Source organism: Phalacrocorax carbo, chromosome 2 (assembly GCF_963921805.1).
Source record: "Phalacrocorax carbo chromosome 2, bPhaCar2.1, whole genome shotgun sequence".
Classification (NCBI taxonomy): domain Eukaryota; kingdom Metazoa; phylum Chordata; class Aves; order Suliformes; family Phalacrocoracidae; genus Phalacrocorax; species Phalacrocorax carbo.
In genome coordinates this window covers 32,724,526-32,743,610 of record NC_087514.1, presented here as the reverse complement: position 1 = coordinate 32,743,610, position 19,085 = coordinate 32,724,526, and positions in this window count along the sequence as shown.

Sequence of the window (19,085 nt, the reverse complement as noted above, 5' to 3'; positions counted from 1 at the left end):
ACTTAATATTTTTTTTAGCTATTATAGTTGCAACAGACTTTTAAACTTTGGAAAATAAGTGGACCATAATAAAATACATTTTTTAAACATTCATTCTTAAAATATACCATTAGCCAAAGTCTTTAGATAATAGCTTCCACAGGTTCACAGTTCACAAAAAATCCCCGTCTATGACTGCTTGTGACCAGAAGAGGGCAAGCTCTGATTATTTAGCAGGCAAATACAGATGGTAAGTTTTGCTTAGAAAAGCCTGTCAAGCTGTGCTCTATCCTGAAATCCTGCTTTAGAGCATCATGGAGATTGATGTTCTATATTTGCCCTAAAATCTGGATTTGGGTTTATATGAAACATAAAAGATAGTACTTCTTCTTTGGGCAAAATTCGTTACTTTGGCTAGATTTCCTTAACAATACAGCACTGGGCAGGCATTGTATAAGCTAAAGGATAAGGTAGCAATATAAAACAAACAGGTTAAAATTAGCTACTCTGTTAGTGTGGAGTTTAGGAACTGGTTCCTACCCCCACGGAGTCTGAATCAGCCCTCCTGAGTGCAGGAGGGAAGCAGGAAAACCTTGCTGCTTTTCAGCTGGATTTTGAGCAGGCCAGGAAAGGGTGATATTCACAGCTAGGAGCAACCAGACTCAGCAGCTGGGACTTCCAGCACTGTGTTTTACACTTACACGTTCGCAAATGAAAAAACTGGTGGAGCACTGTGGCATATGAACAGACTCAGTGAACCATGAACCCAGACTGTCCCTGACACAGGTATTCGCTCAGGAGCAGCACCAGATAAATGCATGTCTTCTGCTTCCAGGGATAGGTTTGGAAGCAGCATAGATGCTTGCTCACAAGACACAGCCTGTCCCTGAATTAAGAGTTTCTGTTAGACCTTTAGGTGTCCCCACAAAGGGCCAGGTCAGTTTTCCTTGTGCCATGCTCCCAGGACACCCTACCAGTGCTGGAGGGAGCCTGATTTGACCCAGCCTGGTGTGTCAGCTCAGGTCCCTGCCTGTCCAGCTACAGCCTGCAGCAGAGCTCGTGGGGAAGGAGAAGATATCCCCTGGTGCTGCGGGGAAGGAGGATGCTGCCAGCTGCCACTGGGAGACAGCAGAAAATGCAGCAGCAGCACCCAAGTTGGGGGAAAATAAGGACAAAGTTGGGGAGGCCACTTCTGCTTTGATTTCCCCCCTGGCCCTGCGACCTCAGGAGGGGTCCTGTGGGAAGGAGTGCTGTGCACAGGGTCACAGGGTGTCCTGGGAGCTGCGCTCTGGATCCATCCAAGATGCTCTTCAGCACTGACCCTGCCACGTGGGTGTGGGGCCCTGTGTGCCCCAGCTCACCGCCAGTCATCAGCCTTGGGCATTATCTGCCTGTCCTGGCCAGCTGTTGACTCCATATGAGCTGACTGTAGAAATTATACTACTTTTTTATTTTTCAGTGCATTTTTACCCTCCTGCTTTATGCAATAATTAAATGCTTGGGCTAGTTCTTAAAAAGTTAGTATTTTTCTGTGAAAGGATTCATGATGACCTTTGAAGGCAAGCAGGCATCTCTGTTCTCTCAGGAGGCAACCTCCATAGCTTTGATACCGCTCATCAGCAAACCAAGCTGTAATTTACAACATTGAAATTCGAGAGATTCTTCCTCATTATTTCCCATTATTTTTATGGTTATACAAGGTTGCCAGTCTCTCCACATCAAGGCCGAAGAGAGGTTTTTTCTTTCAAAGCTACCTAGTTGGGGAGGACTAGGAGAAGACAATAAAAATAAGAGAGACACCTAATATCATTCTTGCCTACCTAACCATTTTACCAAAAGGCTGATAACTCAGACACCATCTTCCAGGGCTCTGGAACATAGAGAGCTTACAGTGTTGCCAGGCTCACTTTTGGCCAGTGCAAGCTGCTGCTGTGCCTGGCAGGTCCCAAGCAGGGTTGGGGAGTCCCACGTTCCTACTAGGCAGCCTGCACGCAGCTGCACTATTTGGATGCTGTGATTATTTACTGAGACACAGGCTGTTTGCACCATTTGGCCTCCATGTTGAGGCATGTTTAATGCTCATAGATGTAGCAAGCGGCCTTGGCTATACAAAGTCCTTTGCATTGCCCAAGGCATCTGCTGGCTCTTGCAGCACATCTGCAAGGATGTATCCAAAGAGCCCTAAGATCTCTCGCCTGGGCTCAGGGCTGGCTGAGTTCAGTCAGCTTGAAAACAGGATCTCCCCAGCTAAGCAACTCTATGCTGGGACTCCCAGGACACGCCAGCGCAAGCGCTCGGCTGGTGTAGCACAGCTGCAGGGGCTCCAGCTCTCTGCCAGCTCAGCTCAGCCAGTGCAGAGAGCAGGCAGAGCCACCGTGGCTGAGCAGGTCTCTGCAGACCCCTGAGTCAAGGCAAAGCTGGCACTTAGTCCTCCTCCAAACTCCAGCTCTTTTTCCCCCAGTGCAGCAGGTTCCTCTGGTCAAGGCTTCCCATGTCGTGGTTCCCCACTATTCCTGCAGCCAGGCTGGCTGCTCCTGTCTTTTTCTACAACAGCCCAATTAGTCCTTGGGTTTTTCTGTGAGTATTAAAGCAGGCTTGATTCTCTCTCCCCTCCAAGAGGCAGTGGGTAAGTCCAGTCAGCTGCTGCAATGCTGAGGCTAACTCCCAGAGCCACTCAGCCACCTCCTTCCCTTCACTGCACCTCTGCACCGAGACCTCCGCTAAAGGCGGACAGGAAGGCAAGGGTGTGGGCAGGATCTGCAGGCCTGTCCTGTAGCTCTGTGCAGGGCTCCCCAACACATTGACCAATTTTTCAAGCTTTTCCAGACTCCTCCTACTGCTTCCCTCTGAATTAAGCAAGTATGTAATGGCAAAAATGATGTCTTGCAGGTTTGATTAATTCTGCATCTTATGAACCTTCACTTGCAAGAGCAGCTGCACTGGGTGAGACCAAGTACCCATTTGGCCCAGTACTTGGCCGCTGCTGGTGGGCAGTGAAATACTCAAAAATTAGTGTAAGAACAACATGGGCACATGGCAATGCTTCTCCAGCCTCCAACGATATAGAATCATAGAATAGAATCATAGAATGATTGGGAGGCACCTTTAGAGGTCACCTAGTCCGACCCCCCTGCAGTGAGCAGGGACATCTTCAATTAGATCAGGTTGCTCAGAGCCTGATCCAACCTGACCTTGAATGTTTCTAGGGATGGATATTCTAGATATGTACTTCTAAAGCTGCCTGAACAAGAATTACATAGTACATTTAACACCCCAGATGGATATTTTCTTTTATTAATACGTCTAATTATTTTTTGAGGCTAATGAAAACTTCTGGTATCCATAACATCCCACGACTGAGCCTCACAGGTGCTTGATTTCACCTAGTAGCGGTGTCTGCTATCTGCTACATCTTCAGGAATCTCATCTGTTCCCTCACAAAAAGAAAGACAGACAAGAAACTTTGAATTTGTTGGCAAAGAAGGGAAATTTCCTGGACAAAGTTATCCTGTTCCTCCAGACCAGCAGCTCCCCAGCTCTCTGAAACCTACTCACCCACCCCCTACTCAAACACCAGCATGAAGGCAGAGCCATCCCTCAAAAGTACAGTTTATCTATGTGTTTCCAAATTACTCTATTTCTTCCCAGTTTAAGCAGCGTAACTCTTGAGGATCAGTCTGTTTTAACAGACATGCTCCAGACTGTTATACAATGGACGTACAGATGTGCCTTCCTGGCCTGCACAAGCCAGCTCCTGTCCTTGGCAGTCGCTAGCCAAAGAGTAGTCCTTCCCTTAAGGAGAGGGTCTCTCTCCATGCAGGGTCTCAGAAGCGGAGTAGCTCTTCTGACTAACTGGAAATGGATACCCATGCATACTTTGTATTTTCAGTTTCTGGCCCAGGGTGAAAAGCTGCCACATGGAAACCCTCCTAGCCAGCACAGCACACCCAGAGATGCTACTGCTTACTACTGTAAATATGGAGCACTGTCTCAGATTATATGGAAAACTGGATTTTTTTTCTATGTTTTAATACTGGAAAAATTCCTCCCTTTTTATTTGGACCAATAGAATACAGGGAATATTTTTTCATCTTCCCATTTTACTCCTTTCCAGGAGTAAAGAGGAGGGGAGGAGGGGTGGAGGAGAATAATTCCCTACACTGGAAGGGGATCCCTGCTTTCCCCTGTCCTGTAATACAGAGGGACCATGATGCAGTCAGATACTATTTTACCTGTAGCATTTAAGGATTCCCCGGGCAAAGAAAGAAAGGCAAGAGGTTTCTAAACTGAAGATAATTGCTTCCCAGGGGAGTAAAGCACAGAGGTATAGCCTGTCTCTCCCTTTTCCCCCCACATTTCAGGCTGTTTTCCAATGGACTTAAAGGCAGGACAGAAACAAGAAATCAACTAAGTATTCAAGCTTGCTAAAGATCTTTGTATGCATTTTGTAGCTCTAAAGTCCTATGCCCAGCATAAGATGATGTACAGATCTGGAATGTAAACAAAAATAAATTATTAAAAAAGAAACACACCATGTTTCTAAGCAGTATATTGATTTCTGCAGTAGAAATCAAACACAAATGCTCTGATACTGAACCCCAGCATAGCTATACCCATAAACTTAATCTTTCTTGGTTTGTGTACCATGGGAAAACATGATCCTTCTCATTTTTCTGCTCAGTGATTTATACATTATTCTGGTGCTAACAACAACTTATTTTCTTTCCACTGGCCTTTAGTAGAAGCTATAGTTGACTGAATGCACAGAAAAGCTTTTGCACGGTGCATATTATCTCATTGAGAAAAAGCCTTAAAACGTGCTGTCACATCTTTCCATCACTATGAAGACAGTATTGTTCTTCAAAGGTCCACTATGTTTACAGTGGTCTTAAAAGAAAGGAAACAGAAATGAAATATGAAATTATCTACATTATACTTGGCCAGACACGAGCCGGCTGAAAATACAGCTACAAGTAGCTAGGGCAGTTGCAGTTTTATTCAGCAGCTGACCTTACAGAAAGACTATGAATTTGAGATATCAGAATGCCTAAAGGGTTGGAACAACTCCACAGCTTTCTCAGAATTAGGCAAGACTCATGAATCTTACCATCTTGAGGGCTATTTCTGAGGAAATGACTGGAGATGGAGGCAAATAGCATCGATGGAGCAACAGACTTTAGGAAAACAAAAGCAAATGGGTATGTGGGTGATAGTATTAATATTCATGGTATTCATTGCGTTGCGTGAGGTAGCTGCTACATGTCAACTGAGGTAACCGTGGCAGTAACTGCAGATATTTTATTACATCTACACCTGAGGAACAATTCCAGTAAGAAATTACAAATACGGCACTTTGAATACAAGTGCAACAACCAGCCTGCTAGTGGAGAAACTACTAACTAAATGTCTTCATAGGTTTTGAGTATGATATGCCACTAAAGTAATACAATCTATGAAGCATTAACAACTCCATAGGGAATCATAAAATTATTTTCATATGATTTTCCAAAAAGCTGCAGAAAAAAAAAACAACCCACACCTTCTGACAAGGGACTAGCAAGGAGGATTCTTCATGCAGAAGAGGAGAAATTATCTATAGTCCCGCACAGAAACAGCCTCCTCATGAAGTGGAGGCCACCTGCAAGACACAGAATGGACACTTCTGCAAACAGTGGGCCAGATAGGTTTTGTGCAAATGACCTGCATTCAGGTAGCTGCAATTACCTGGCCACCACTGACAGACTTTACGGTGCCCTTGGAAAGTTGCTGGAAGCACAGACACTGTTCCTATAAACAGTATTAAATTCAAGACAACTCAAAGCAAAAATTAAAGCTTCTCTAACTTTGTCTTCTCACACACACTTTGGATGATTCACATGCTACCTATTTAAGCAGGCCTCTCTCATCGCACAAGTCCTCAGGCAACTGCCCTAGTTACCCTTACAAGCTACCCATCCTCTGAGTAAGCCTGTGCATGGCACTGGGCTTCATTTGGTACAGCAGCCATAACAGAATGTGAATCGATGAACTTCTCAAGTGCTATTGAACATCTTAGAAAGGACACACACACACCCTTGCTACCAACTGCTTAATATTTTCTGGCAAAAGAGGTCTCAGAGGCCATGGTAGAGAAAAATACATAAACGAGAAGGCAGTTTCTAAAATGCGTCTGGTTTACCCCATCTTATGCATTTTGTCCATCATAGCATAAAATAAGATAATACTCACAAGTCCTAGTAAAAATGTTTCATGGCAAATGCAGGTCATTCTTTGGGATTTGCACAAGGGGGTAAAGAAACATAAATAACAAGGTAACACATCGTTTTGAGTGTTTGGACCTCATGAACTCATGTGTGTTTCTTGAAATAGTGCAATGCTTACCCTATGGAAACCTGTTTAAGTCACACACAAGTAATTGCACAGAATCTAATACTTGTTGTCAAACTGAAGAAGTGTTTTACTTTGTGAAGAATTATCTTTGCCTCTCAAAAACCAGATGTGGATCTGCAAAATTACTTAGGAATAAGTTTCTTTCCTTTTCTTTCTCATCAATCACAATCTGATTTACTTTATTTACTTAAACCAGGACCCTTTTCATGGATTCTTAAAAGAGAATGAATTATAATTAAATGGTTGTGGCATTCTGAACATATATGGAATTCTTTACCTGGACATCGCTAGTAAGCGCTGCAAATGTTTTGTATTACGTTAGCGTTTAATTGGTTTTGATCACTCATGTTTTCATTCCTGAGAGAATACTGAATGACTTTTTGCTGTTGAAAAATTATCTCAGGTTTCATTATTCTAATGAAAAAGTGACGGTCCTATAACAGTCACAATAAATACATCCCCAAAGTAAAATCTTTTCAGTTATAGATTTAAACATATGCATTTTGATCATAACTTTTTAAAGCACACAATTTAAAATTAACTGTAAACTTCATAGAAAATGTCAAAATGACACTTACAAAGTGTGGTTGTTCATTTTATCTTTGCATGGCTAATAGAGGATCTGACCTGAATATTCACTAATACCAACAGAAATTTCATAGAATCATAGAATCACAGAATCATTAAGGTTGGAAAAGACCTCTAGGATCATCAAGTCCAACTGTCAACCCAACACTATCAGGACTCCTAAACCATGCCTTGAAGTGCCACATCTACATGTCTTTTAAATACCTCCAGGGATGGTGAGACCACCTCCTCTCTGGGCAGCCTGTTCCAGTGCCTGACCACTCTTTCAGTAAAGAAATTTCTTTAATTCAGTAAAGAATTTTTTCCTAATATCCAATCTAAATTGTTCCACAATGTCAGTAAATGTTGAATCAGAGTCCAAACAGGCCATTCAAAACCTCATAGTTGAAAAGCTGAGTCATTGTAAAAAGAAAACATTTAGAGTCACTTGAGTAAATAAGAAAAGGCACACACTGTGGCCCTTCAGACAACATCCTCTTTTTATCTAGATACCATTACATGATTTTCCCTAAAATGGAAAGTGCATTGCTGTTGATCTGGAACTATGGCAATCGTTCATTCATCACAGGTTTCCAAACGGTACCTGTATCTGACTGCAAACTGAAAAGGGCAGTGTCGGCAAGTGAAATACTGTCTTTGCCTTCCTGCAAAAAAAAGAAGTAGTTATCTGGTTAAGTACCTGTAATCCCATGTGGGACTCAGCTCAGGAGCTGCATCCCTCCATTCTCTGACACAGATGAACTTTCTGGGTGAACTACCTTCCCACCCTCCTGCTTGCCAGAGCTCTCAAGAGTTTATCAATCCTTGTTGTGTTATTAATGAAACCATCAGAATAATAGGCTTAGTATAAAATATACAAACAATAACAGACTCTATATCTCAGTAAAGTACCTAAGTAGCGTCACGTGCTAAGAGCAAGTCCTCATGTGCTGGATGCAGGCACCACTGGTCTCATGTTGACAGCAAGAAGAAATGCACAGGGGAGCTTGATTGCTTTACTGTAACTCCCAGTCACAAACCAGCCTGTCCTCGAAGTAGAAAGTCAGACTACAGCCCTGTGCATCCAATCTAATTCTCCCACCATGTTAGGTGCTAAAGCTAAAGTCAAGGACATGTTGTATAGACTGTAGTTAGGCATCTGTGAAGATGACTGCAAAGATTACTTATATCTATTTTAATCAGCCGCAAAAAGGAGTTTGTTCATCAACACTTTTGGGGAGAGATGTAAATGATAGAACCTTTGTACTCATTTGATTTAATGATACATGTTTTTGGATGTGCTCCCAGAGGCCCATCACCCAGAACATTTGAGGGAACCAGAAAAAAACTGCTAGGAGTAGGGGAGTTCAGTAGTGATCCCACATAATTTAGGATTATTTAGGATTCTGGCAGGATACCTCAAGAGAGCACAGTACCATGTAGGAGCCAAATGAGGGAAGAACCTGGATCATCCCAATGTTAAAAAATGACTGACCTTTCAGCAAATCCACTGGTATGTTCCAGAGCAGGCCTGGAGTAAAGATAACAACAAATGATGTCTGGTGATGACAGTTAAAACCGGAGTCATAAAACATATATCTGCTGAACACAGCCAAGCAAATCATGAGCTTGTGCCTCTGATCAAAGGCCACCAAGAAAGAGCTGCAGCATTCCTTGGCACGTTCAGGAGATCCCATGGCTATTTTTGACAACTACCATGTGGTGGCCAGCCAATATATTCAGCAGATGGGCAGATGATCACATCTTGTTGCCAAAAAGCTTTAACAGATTTAGTCTCTTAAAGAGATCCGCAGTATTTCTAAGCTTTCTCCCAGGCAGTAGCATCTCAGCACAGGGTGAGCTGCGACAAAGTGTCCGGCAGGTGATGGGGCACTTCAGCTCACTTCTCAAAAGATAACGCAGAGCTTGTGGTGCTCTTTTAACCAATTCAGGGGACACAAAGTCACCCATATGCCCAGAGGAAGGATTGTGTCGAGGCCATGAAGGTGCCTTTGTCCAGATGAAGTCTGTTTCTGGGCACAGACACGCTGTTTTGCAGTGTGTCTCAGGCAACCAGTGCAAACATAAATCTGTTCAAATTTGAGGGGTGCTTTACACAGAGCTGAAGCCCCTTTGAGTAACACTCTTCTGTCAGCAGAAAATAAATCATATGCATATTATGCCGACTGAGCATCCCTTTTAGCATTTTCAAACACAATGTCACGTAGGAGGATGCCAGACAAGTAGTGAGAAAACAAAAGAAACTGCAAGCCAGGGTCTTGCAAGTCTCCAGTGGAAATGGGTTTCATGTCAAATGACATAAGTGTCAAACATGAGTCACTGCTGCCATTTCTTCCTGCCCAGAAGAGGGAAATGTATACTCTGTGGTCAAGGCAGAGCAGGACAGGCTGATAGACACTATGCAGTTTGACTCCAGTGCAAATGAGCTGTTAGGGTTTAATAAAGGTATCTCTCTATAATGCATATTAAATTTCCATAGCACTCCAGGAAGGACTGGAAACAGAGCCTTTCAGCCAGTGTGAGTTTACCAACGTTTCAGTGACAGAAAGCAATACTCTTGGAAAGCTCTCCTGAACCACTGCCCGCATTTGGTAGCTGTGGTGACTAATACGAAGCTGTTGTTTTAAAAACGGCATCGGAACAAGAAAACCATAGTTCTGCTTCATTTTCCTCCCTGATTATATGCCAAGTGGCAGTGATGACTGACAGTTTAATGCAAAGAAAAGTTTAGGTTTGGGTGTTATTATTTAGACATAAAAAAGGTGAAGTACCTGCAAAACCATGTACACATAAAACATGTCTTTTCTTTTTGAGAGCATGGTTTTATATAACGGGGCTGCTTAAGCTAAGAGCAAAGTGGGTCAATCCTCAGTCATTACAATATTTTGAGCAAAGCTTCAGCAGCTCACCAATGCCAAGAATCTGGCCTATTGTCTGCCTTTCAACCCACTTCATTGTCTGAGATTTGTCTTCAGTTTACCCAAGTTTAGCGTATTTCAGTAACTCAGTCAACAGAGGGAAGTAAATGGCAGACGTTCCCTCCCAGAAGCATGGGCTTACTTTCTGGCAGTTTAGAGATGTGAGAGCCATCACTGATGCAAATCCCCTGGCCAGCACTGCTGTGCTTTGCCATCAGGCTTCCTCTGTAGTCAAGGCATCACTGCCTCTTAAAAGTCAAAGTGACATGGTTTGGTTTCAGTACTAGCAGTGTATGTGGTTTGATTCGTATCTCGTTTCTTCAACGATTTGTCCAGAATGAAGCATCTGTTAGGAAAAAAATTGTAACACTGCTTCTTCCCTGCTCATCTGGACACCTTAGAGGCATGCATGTTGTTAAGGCCATCCTTTGCATGTGATGCACAGGCTGGGTTATCTCTGAGATTACAGGAGGAAGTTCAGGGGCCAGGAGGGAGGATTTACAGTGATGCCCGCAACTGCTGTTACTTTTAGAAATGCTTGTATGTGAGCCTGTGGGACTCAGACAGTTCAGCGTGCCCACCGCTTTTCATTTTTCAGACTAGGCTTTGCCATTACTGTTTTCTCATTTTTTAATAACAGCTAATTCAAACCTATTAATAAGGACTATTTCAACAGAGCATAAACACAACCCCTCATCTGGAATAGGCATCTGTAGGAGTGTGACGCTCTCACTCCATAGAGATGTCAGTACAGCTCCAGAGCAGAAAGAAATTTTCTGACACTAGATTATTTTCTGTAAGGGATCCCTAGGTATTCAGTGGCACTGAAATTATTATTTTGCAGTTTTGACCACGTAAGACTTGATCCCACAGGTCCCAGGAAGAAAAGGCACTCTTGAACTGCAACAGGGATCTCAACCCCATGAAGAGAACAGGGTGAAAATTTTAATTATTACTCATCATGTAAAGCCTCTGCATAGGTTTGGTTTGGTTTTTTGAAGGAAATCCTCCTTCCCTTATGCCCTACATGTTAGAACAAAGCCCAGCCACAGTTGCTTGCTTTAGAGGGACAGGAAGGAAAACCAAAGAGAGTCAGCCCACTGTGCCCCAACCTACAGAAGCCACAGAGACATCAGGAGACAATACATACTATAAAGTCCTCTGCTGGAACAAAAGCACCCTCATTGCACTCTCATTCTCTTTTAAATCAACAGAGTTGTAAAAGTTATTTCTATAGGCGCCTATTTTCTCTCTCTCATAAAATTGTATGAAAAGTGTTTCCCAAACAGCTGCATTGCTATTGAGCAGCCAACACCCCCGCCCCAAACGGCGCTCCTTCGCTCCCAAGGGCCACGCCACTGAATACAGCAATTGCTCTGCTGCCTCACAACCTTCCTCCTCTGTCTTGTGAAAGCCAGAGCATAAACCAAAATTGTTCCAGAGACACTAATCTGTAATGTGTTTTCTGTACACTCCCTAACAAGAGACATAACTGACATATTTTTGTATGTCTTCAAGAAAAGAGTTTTCCTTCCTGCTCTAAAGAGATACAGTGTTTCTTTCCTTATGGAGGATCCCTAAACAAGCCTCCTGTCCAAATTACAATTTTTTTCCTGACATCATCATGAGGAGACCACTTGCCAAAGGTTATAAGGGCTTCCTGTTCATTTCTCAAATAAGTTCTTGCCATCACTCCAAGGTACGGATTGGTCATTTGAAGCAACTGAGCCACGTGTAGGCACAAATGCTTTGCCAAAGCATCTGGTTGTTTATTTAGTGCTACACATTTGTGACTGTTCCTGGTATCAGGCAGTAAAACTAGAGAGGCAACAGAAGGAAAACAAGTAATTAGGGGGAAAAAATCTACTACAGTACTGCTTATACCCAGGGAAGACTGTAAGAGCACAGCTGTGTCTGCGGCAAGTCAGGTTCTGGGCCACCTAGTACAAAAGGAGCAACGTTTTATTGCAAGCTTCTCATCCAGGTAATTATGTTCATTTCATGAATAAGGCAGCTTCAGTCAGAATAGAGGTCCAGCCCAACTGTTGGTGATCCTAGTGCTTGTGTCCAAGTTACTGGTGAGTCACACAGGGTTAGTAACCACCATGGCATTTCTGGCAAATGAGGTCTGAGGGGAGTATCCTCTCCCTTCATGCATGAGCCTTTCCTCAACCCTAACCTCTTTCCACAGTCCCAACATGCTTCCTTTCATGGCTTAAACTCCTCCCAAAGCTGCACTCTAACTGCCAATTTTCACCTCCCAGACATTTTTGTCACTGCAAGATTTTCCACAGGGATCCCAGCTTGCATCTCCCTGTGTCTCTACCAAGGCCCAGTGCCACACTGGCAAGCTGTGCCATCTCAACAGATCCTGCAGTAGGGCATCCTCCACCATCACCCACACACATATCAAATGGGTATTTTTCTTCCCCTTAAATCCACTCTGCTCTAGGTCTGGTCCACATGAAGATAACCTACATGTGTCACCAATTATCCCTCCCAGTTGGAGGGGTCTAAGTGGCAAATCCAAGACCTTCAGCCCTGCTGATGAACCATATGCACGATGATCTGAGACATCATAAGGGAAGCTGTGCCTTCAAATAATTTACATTAAAAATACAATGTTGAGTTGTGAAGTCAAACACACAAAAACACATCTAAGGGGAGTATTACTTTTGCCTAAGAAATCTGTTTCATTCCAAACACTGGCTGGATTTTCTTTCATGAGGGAGTAGTGAAGGGGCCTAGTGGTTGCTGAAGTATGTGAATGTGTTAGGAGGCTTTGGAGTGTGAAATACAGTCTAACAGTTAAGGGTACTGAAGGGTACTGTGGGAACTGGATTATTTTTTTTTTCTGCTTCCATTTACTTAAATGCTGTGGGAGACTAAGAAAAAGTTTCCTAAAGGTTCCCTGTGCCCCTCATTGCCTGAAACGCTGACATGGGAAGTAGCTCAGTCTGATGTGAAGTACTCACCCTCTGTGGCTTCCAGAAAGTCAAGAGCAACTGTGCTCTGAATCCAGAAATTGCTGCAGAAGTCCTGAAGAAAAAAAACCAACCCAGTTTGAAACACCTCAGCCAAGCAACTCAATCATCTATTTGATTTTCAACTTTTTGAGTCCCAGCTCCCTACCCAGAATGCAGTGCTACACCTCCATGGGACATTGCAAATATCATTTAACTGTGGGGGAGCAAATGTAATAAGTGCTGAGACTGAAAAGCCCTGGGGATAGGGAGAAGGAGGGTTATTAACAAAAACCTCCTCTTCAGAGTCAGGCTTTGACATAAAAGTGGTCTCAACTTTTCCCCTGTACCCTACCCACTCCTCTGAAATACCTTTCATTCTGCAGCTTCTGAGATCTTGGAACAAAGTGGGGTGGATGCCGGGTACAGGTTCTGTATACAAATTTGTCTTCATCATCTCTCACTGTCCCATAGGATTAACAGCACTGTTGCAACTGTTCTGCTAGTACAAACAAGTGAGGAGCAGACGCTGTGGCCAAAAAATTGAATCTGAGGTGGCACTAGCCCCTGGCAGTGTCACCTCTAGCCTTTTTCAGTCAGTCAGACATAGTTGTTAAAGGAACCTTGTTTGGGATGTGTCAAATACAATCTCATAAAAATCTCCTTTCTGATGGGAGTTTTGGGTTATAAAAGTTAATGCAATGCAGATAGCTGAGCTGCACAGGCTGTTTCCCAATAGGCTGTGGTATAAAAAGCATTTCATTACACCAAGCTTGAATCACAGCTTTCTCAGCAACTGGTTAATACAGACTGGGTTTTATCTCATGCAAGGCAATGAAAATTGTATGGAGGGAAGGCTGCACTTCCTAGCAGAGGACCTGGCAATAAGATGATGGTTTGAACCTTTTTTTCTTTTTTTGCATTAGAAAGTATATAGCCAAAATGAAAGCTAAAAAGTAATTTCGTTATTGCTCCCTTTTTGCTTTAAAAAAATGAATGAAGTCAGACTGTCTGGCTAGCACATTATGAGGATATTGATGCTGTTAAAAAAAAAAAAAAAAAAAGCAGGGATTTTTCTACCCGGAAACCTGATGCGTCACTCCTTCAGCTTTGTCCCTGGAGGCAGACCATGGGAATTCCCAGTCTTGGGCCCCTGTGGCGCTCAGCCAGCCCTGTCATTGAAGCTGTGCTTTCAGCCTGGGATGTTGCTGTGCTGCAGGGGCGGAAAATGAGGCTTCAGCCTGTTAACTGGCAGGATGAGGTCAGGCCTGAGGGGGCTGTGTAAGAGTCCTGCAGACCTCTGTCAGCACCCTGAAGAAGCAGGGAGCCTTCTTACTTCCCAGAAAGGAGGTAAAAATTGGGCAAACGCTACCTAAAACAACACCAAAGCAAAGATTTTTAAAGCCCCATAACAGATTATGCTTTAACTTCTTTCAGTGAGTATCTCGTTCATTCAGGTTCATTCATTCAGCTTCATGGCTGGTTGGGCTGGGGGCAGGGGTACGTGGGATTTCAATCCTCTTCTTTGAAACAGACATGGATTTAACATGTGGGGGAGTGGTAACCATTTAGCTTTCAATCTACAGTCATGCCTCTCCATGTGCTTGTTTGATTTGGTTCCAAACCTCGGGACACGGTTGTGGCCACGTGGCAGTTCAGCCCCTCGTTTCAGGTGGAGGCCGCACCTGCTCCTGGCTCAGCCCATACTGGTTTACATGGTGGAAGACGTCTGTGCAGCTGGGACTAAAGTACAGAGGGCCAGATCTCAGAAACCTAACGGAAGGGAAGGATTTGTCCAAAGAAGAGATGCTCTTTCTGCTTGCATGGCCTCTCCAGCACACTGCTGACTAATGCACCTTACCCCTGCCCACACCAACTTCATGGATACTTGGTTTTGTCCAGCAAGTATATGCACCATTCGCATCTCCACCTACTCAAATTCTTAACAGGGTAAAGTTTAATCCTGGTGCTACTTTTGGGAAGAAAAAGAGTAATTTTGTCATTGCATGCTCCAGAAAACATGAAAGTCTCTAAGGAGCCCAAACTTCCTGTTACCAGTGCCTTCAACTTTACCCCACCTTTGGGAAGCACAGGCAGCTCGTGGAAGAATGTCATCCACTCTAACAATTGATTTTCTCATGTACAATAACGTCAGACCTTTTAAATAAAAGGCTGACCCGTCTCCTTCTAAAATAATTCGCCTGTTTTATGGAGTGTTGTTCTGATTATATACAATTCCCACAAGAAGGGAAGTACCTTTAAAATAAGGACTATTCAGTACTAGTACAGGATTTCCTCTTGTTGTTGATAATTTCCTCTTAATAGAAGACGCAATGAATCCCAGAGAAATTCAAAGGGGCAATCTACAGACAGTTAGGCATCTACATTATACAGGGAACATTGTTCGATCAAACTGATGTTTTCCTGATGAAGTAAAAAATAGATCTACCTGCTGTGTAGCATGTAAGAGTTCCTACAGCACAGACTTCAGTTGCCTTTGCTACATTTTTAATCCCTATCCAATCCCACACTTTTACATAACCATCGCTGCACAGCAACAGACGACAATTACTTTCATTTCATCTTTTGATATTGAAATTCAGCCTCTGAAATGGCCTCTCTGTTAAAGAAGACAGGCTTGGTGATAATAAGAAGCAGTATTACCAAGTTATTGTCTGCACTATCAATAGCAAATACATAATGCAAAGCAAGTCAGCAACTCCGCATTCTCTCTACCAAATGTTACTTGTCTCAAAAGCGGGCTCCATGTTCCCTTTCGCTAGAAGAGCTGGTTTTCCACTGCTGGTCTGAACATGCACCTGCCTTACCCACCTGCTGGCAAAGCAGACCTCATACCTATGCAGATGGCTACCACATGCCCAAAACCACCATACCAAAATCCAGGAGCAAAGCAGCTGCACCAGCAGCAAGGTGGTAGCAGCTGATAAAGGCTGAGTGATTTGTGGAAACGGCTGCCAGTCATTAGCGGCTGGTATCAGTTATTCTGATTTTCAAATTCTCTATCAAGTTGGGTCACAAGCTCCCTCTTGTGCACGGATCGTCCTTTAATTCCTTGACCTCCTTACACTCACTTGACCGGATTGTACAAATGCAATCAGTAAATCATGCTGTGACGCATTCTTATAGCCAGCGATAGCCCATCTGAGCCCTGGTTCCTCCCCAGCCAGTGAGACGACCCATCAAATCTGATGAAGACGTTCACATACATCTGTTTCAGCACTTAGTGGTTTTAAATTATGTGCCTCAGTCTTTGTGCGGTGCTCATCTCATTCTGTCTTACTGAGCAAAATTATGAATACTAAGAGTATTACCTTCCCCACTTTGAATCCTTTACATACTTGCATGCAGCTTACTTTGTCACCTGACATCACTTATTTCCGTATCTTTGCAACAGGCAATGCAAACAATGCAACTCATTCATCTGTTCACAGCCTCAGTTTTCATCTCATCCCACACATCAGCCTTCCTTCCTGTTCCCTGCCATTCTCTCGCAGAGTTGTTCCATCAACTTTTCTACTCCCAGTAGCCTTTCTTCTATGAAAGCAGTGCAAAACAGGGAAATGCACATACCATCAGTGTCTAACCTGTTACTACTGTCTGTGCTTAGATTTTACAGCTTACCTTGGAGAAATACAAGCCACCTGGAAAGCTCCAAGAAGCCTTTCCAGTGCAGAGAGAAGAGAGTGGTCTGCAGAGGTCTCCCTGTGCTGAGGCTGCCCCGACGAGCAGCAGTGCTGAAGATGTGCAGTACTGGTTCCACGTACCCCCTTTTCCCCTCCAGGAGGCTTCACCTGAAGAAAGCAGCCTGGTAAAAGACTCTGAAAAGGTCCAAGCAATGCAATGAGGTTAAGGGCTCTATAAGCAGGGCAGAATATCCCTAGTGCTCAGCTGTTTCGAGCACTTAGATAAGCCCCTCCTGCATTATATAGCTGTGTTACATGAGGCCTTGAAGAAAAAAGAAAAAACAGCTGGAAAAGAACCTCTGCCTATGAACTTTGCTCTGCTGGAAAGGCTTGGGCAGGCTGCACACAGCACAGGTCAAAGCAAGGCGGTTTGGTCCACTCCAAGCTGCATGAATAATTAGGAGGATTTGCTAGAGAAAAAATTGCATGGGACTAGCTGGAATAAGAGAGAAAAACATACAATACCCAGGCACTTCCTTAATAAAAGCTTTCACCAAATGAACACTTCAGACTCCCAAAAGACACCTTTAAGTATCTGTATCGTACTAGGCACTGGCATTTCAACATTTATTACCGTAGTCAAGCTACTATATTGCAAGCATGAGTCAATGCCTGCATCTTCTGGCTCCAGAAGAAAAGGACTGCTCTAATTTTTATTTATAAGCTGGGTGAGTGGAGAGAGAGGCATTCAGTTACCGGCAAAGCACAGACTGCTCTACAAGGCTGGGTAGGCTGGTTAATACGTGGACATATTTGTGCCTGAGCATCCTGAGTCACAAGTACCACAACCCATCTCTGCAGCCTTTCATGTAAGGCCTCAGAAAAGGGCTTTGTAAATCATTTTTGCGGCCTTCCAGCACAAAGACCATGACCTCCATATTATTCACTACAGACTTCCAGCTCCGTACAGAGTACGTTATGATCCAAACTGGGAGTTTCTGGCAAGAAGCGCTTGTGAATATGCGCGCAGTATAAAACAGGAAGAAGGATTTCAGTTTATCTGTGCTAATTTGGGCTTGTTTGTTGCTTGGAAAAAAGGATCTGGCAGGCTTCCCACCAGTACGCAATAGTCTAGGAAGGCTCCTGTCACCTGGGGACTCACATGCTGATGTGTGAGTGAAGCGAGCAACAGCCAGGATTCATGGGGTTTTCAGCATGATCCTAATAAACTCTGTCATGCTACTAATGTTAAGATGGGAGCACTGAACTGAAACTGTCTTGAGAACTACTGACAGCTTCTTTCCAAAAGCTAAAAAATGTCACTTTCATGAGCTATTCCTTTACGCCAAAGCACAGAATGGATTTTCAAAGGTTTGTATCTGGTTTTATGCAGCATTTACCAGCCCCTCAAATTTATTCTGCACTCAAATCCAGCTTCCTTGATAAAGGAAGGAAGATAATATTAGCTTTTATGAAATACCAAATCATCTTATATCCCACGCAAAGCTTTAGCCTGAGGATTTCCGGACAGACACAGTTCATCCAAAGCAATTGAAGGTAGCTGGGGGGTCATGGGATCAAGTCGCATATGCATTTCCTTTCTTCTCCGGCATCCCTCTGGTTAAGCTTGTGCTCCTGAATTGCTCTTTTTCAATAGGGTAAACAAGTAAATGTTTTGGGCTCAGGAGATATCTGTTGTCTATAGAAGCATGCTTATTTTGCCTTTCTCAGTTTGTCTTTAGAATCCTAGCACCCTATGGGAAAGAAAAATAGCAGAACATCTCAGAACTGTGTTTTTTGAGAAACAAGGGCATTTGTCATTCATACAGAAAATTTCCAGCTACCACTGTCTCTTGATGAAAGGAGAACAAGCACTGCCATCCCTTTTTCACAGCTGACAAAACAGATACGGATTAAGTGATCGCCAAGCATGATTTACTAAGTTAGCAGCACAAGTGGTACTACAGCCCTGGACTTCCAAGCCTGGTGCTTCAGCTTCTGGGCCATGCTTTTCCCATTTGAATTGCTAGTGTTTGTGAGTTCCTAGAATTCGTTCATCTCTTTCTACAATAACAACCAGTAGATTCTGAGTCTCTAAAAATTAATATAGACTTACTGCAAAAGTTGAATAAAATTAGTGCTTTTCATTAATACCTTTGCCACTGGTAATGGAGAGAGAAGACAGTGGATATAGAGACAAACACCAGCAGCTAAACTTTTATTGCACTCTCTGCTTCTGAAGTCCATTCAAGAGTAGGACAGTGGGACAAAAATAATTATAGGGGTCTTTCTCCACAAAAGAGCCAGCTATTTAGAGGCAGGCAATGTCATTTGAATGTCAATGAAATAACCATTAAAAGGCTGAGAAGCATCGCCATTTATTAAAAGATCTAAAGAATAGTTGCATGCACTATAGCAATCTTCTAGGTAGGAGTTGTTAATTTGGTATAAAGACCTATTAGGGACAGGGCAGAGCATAATTAAACAGGAGACAATACGCACCATGAAAAGGAAACTGGATTTGGAATTTTACAGCCTCTTATTTCATGTTTCTACATGAAATACTATATAATCTCTCCTCAATAACACCCGTGTATTTCTAG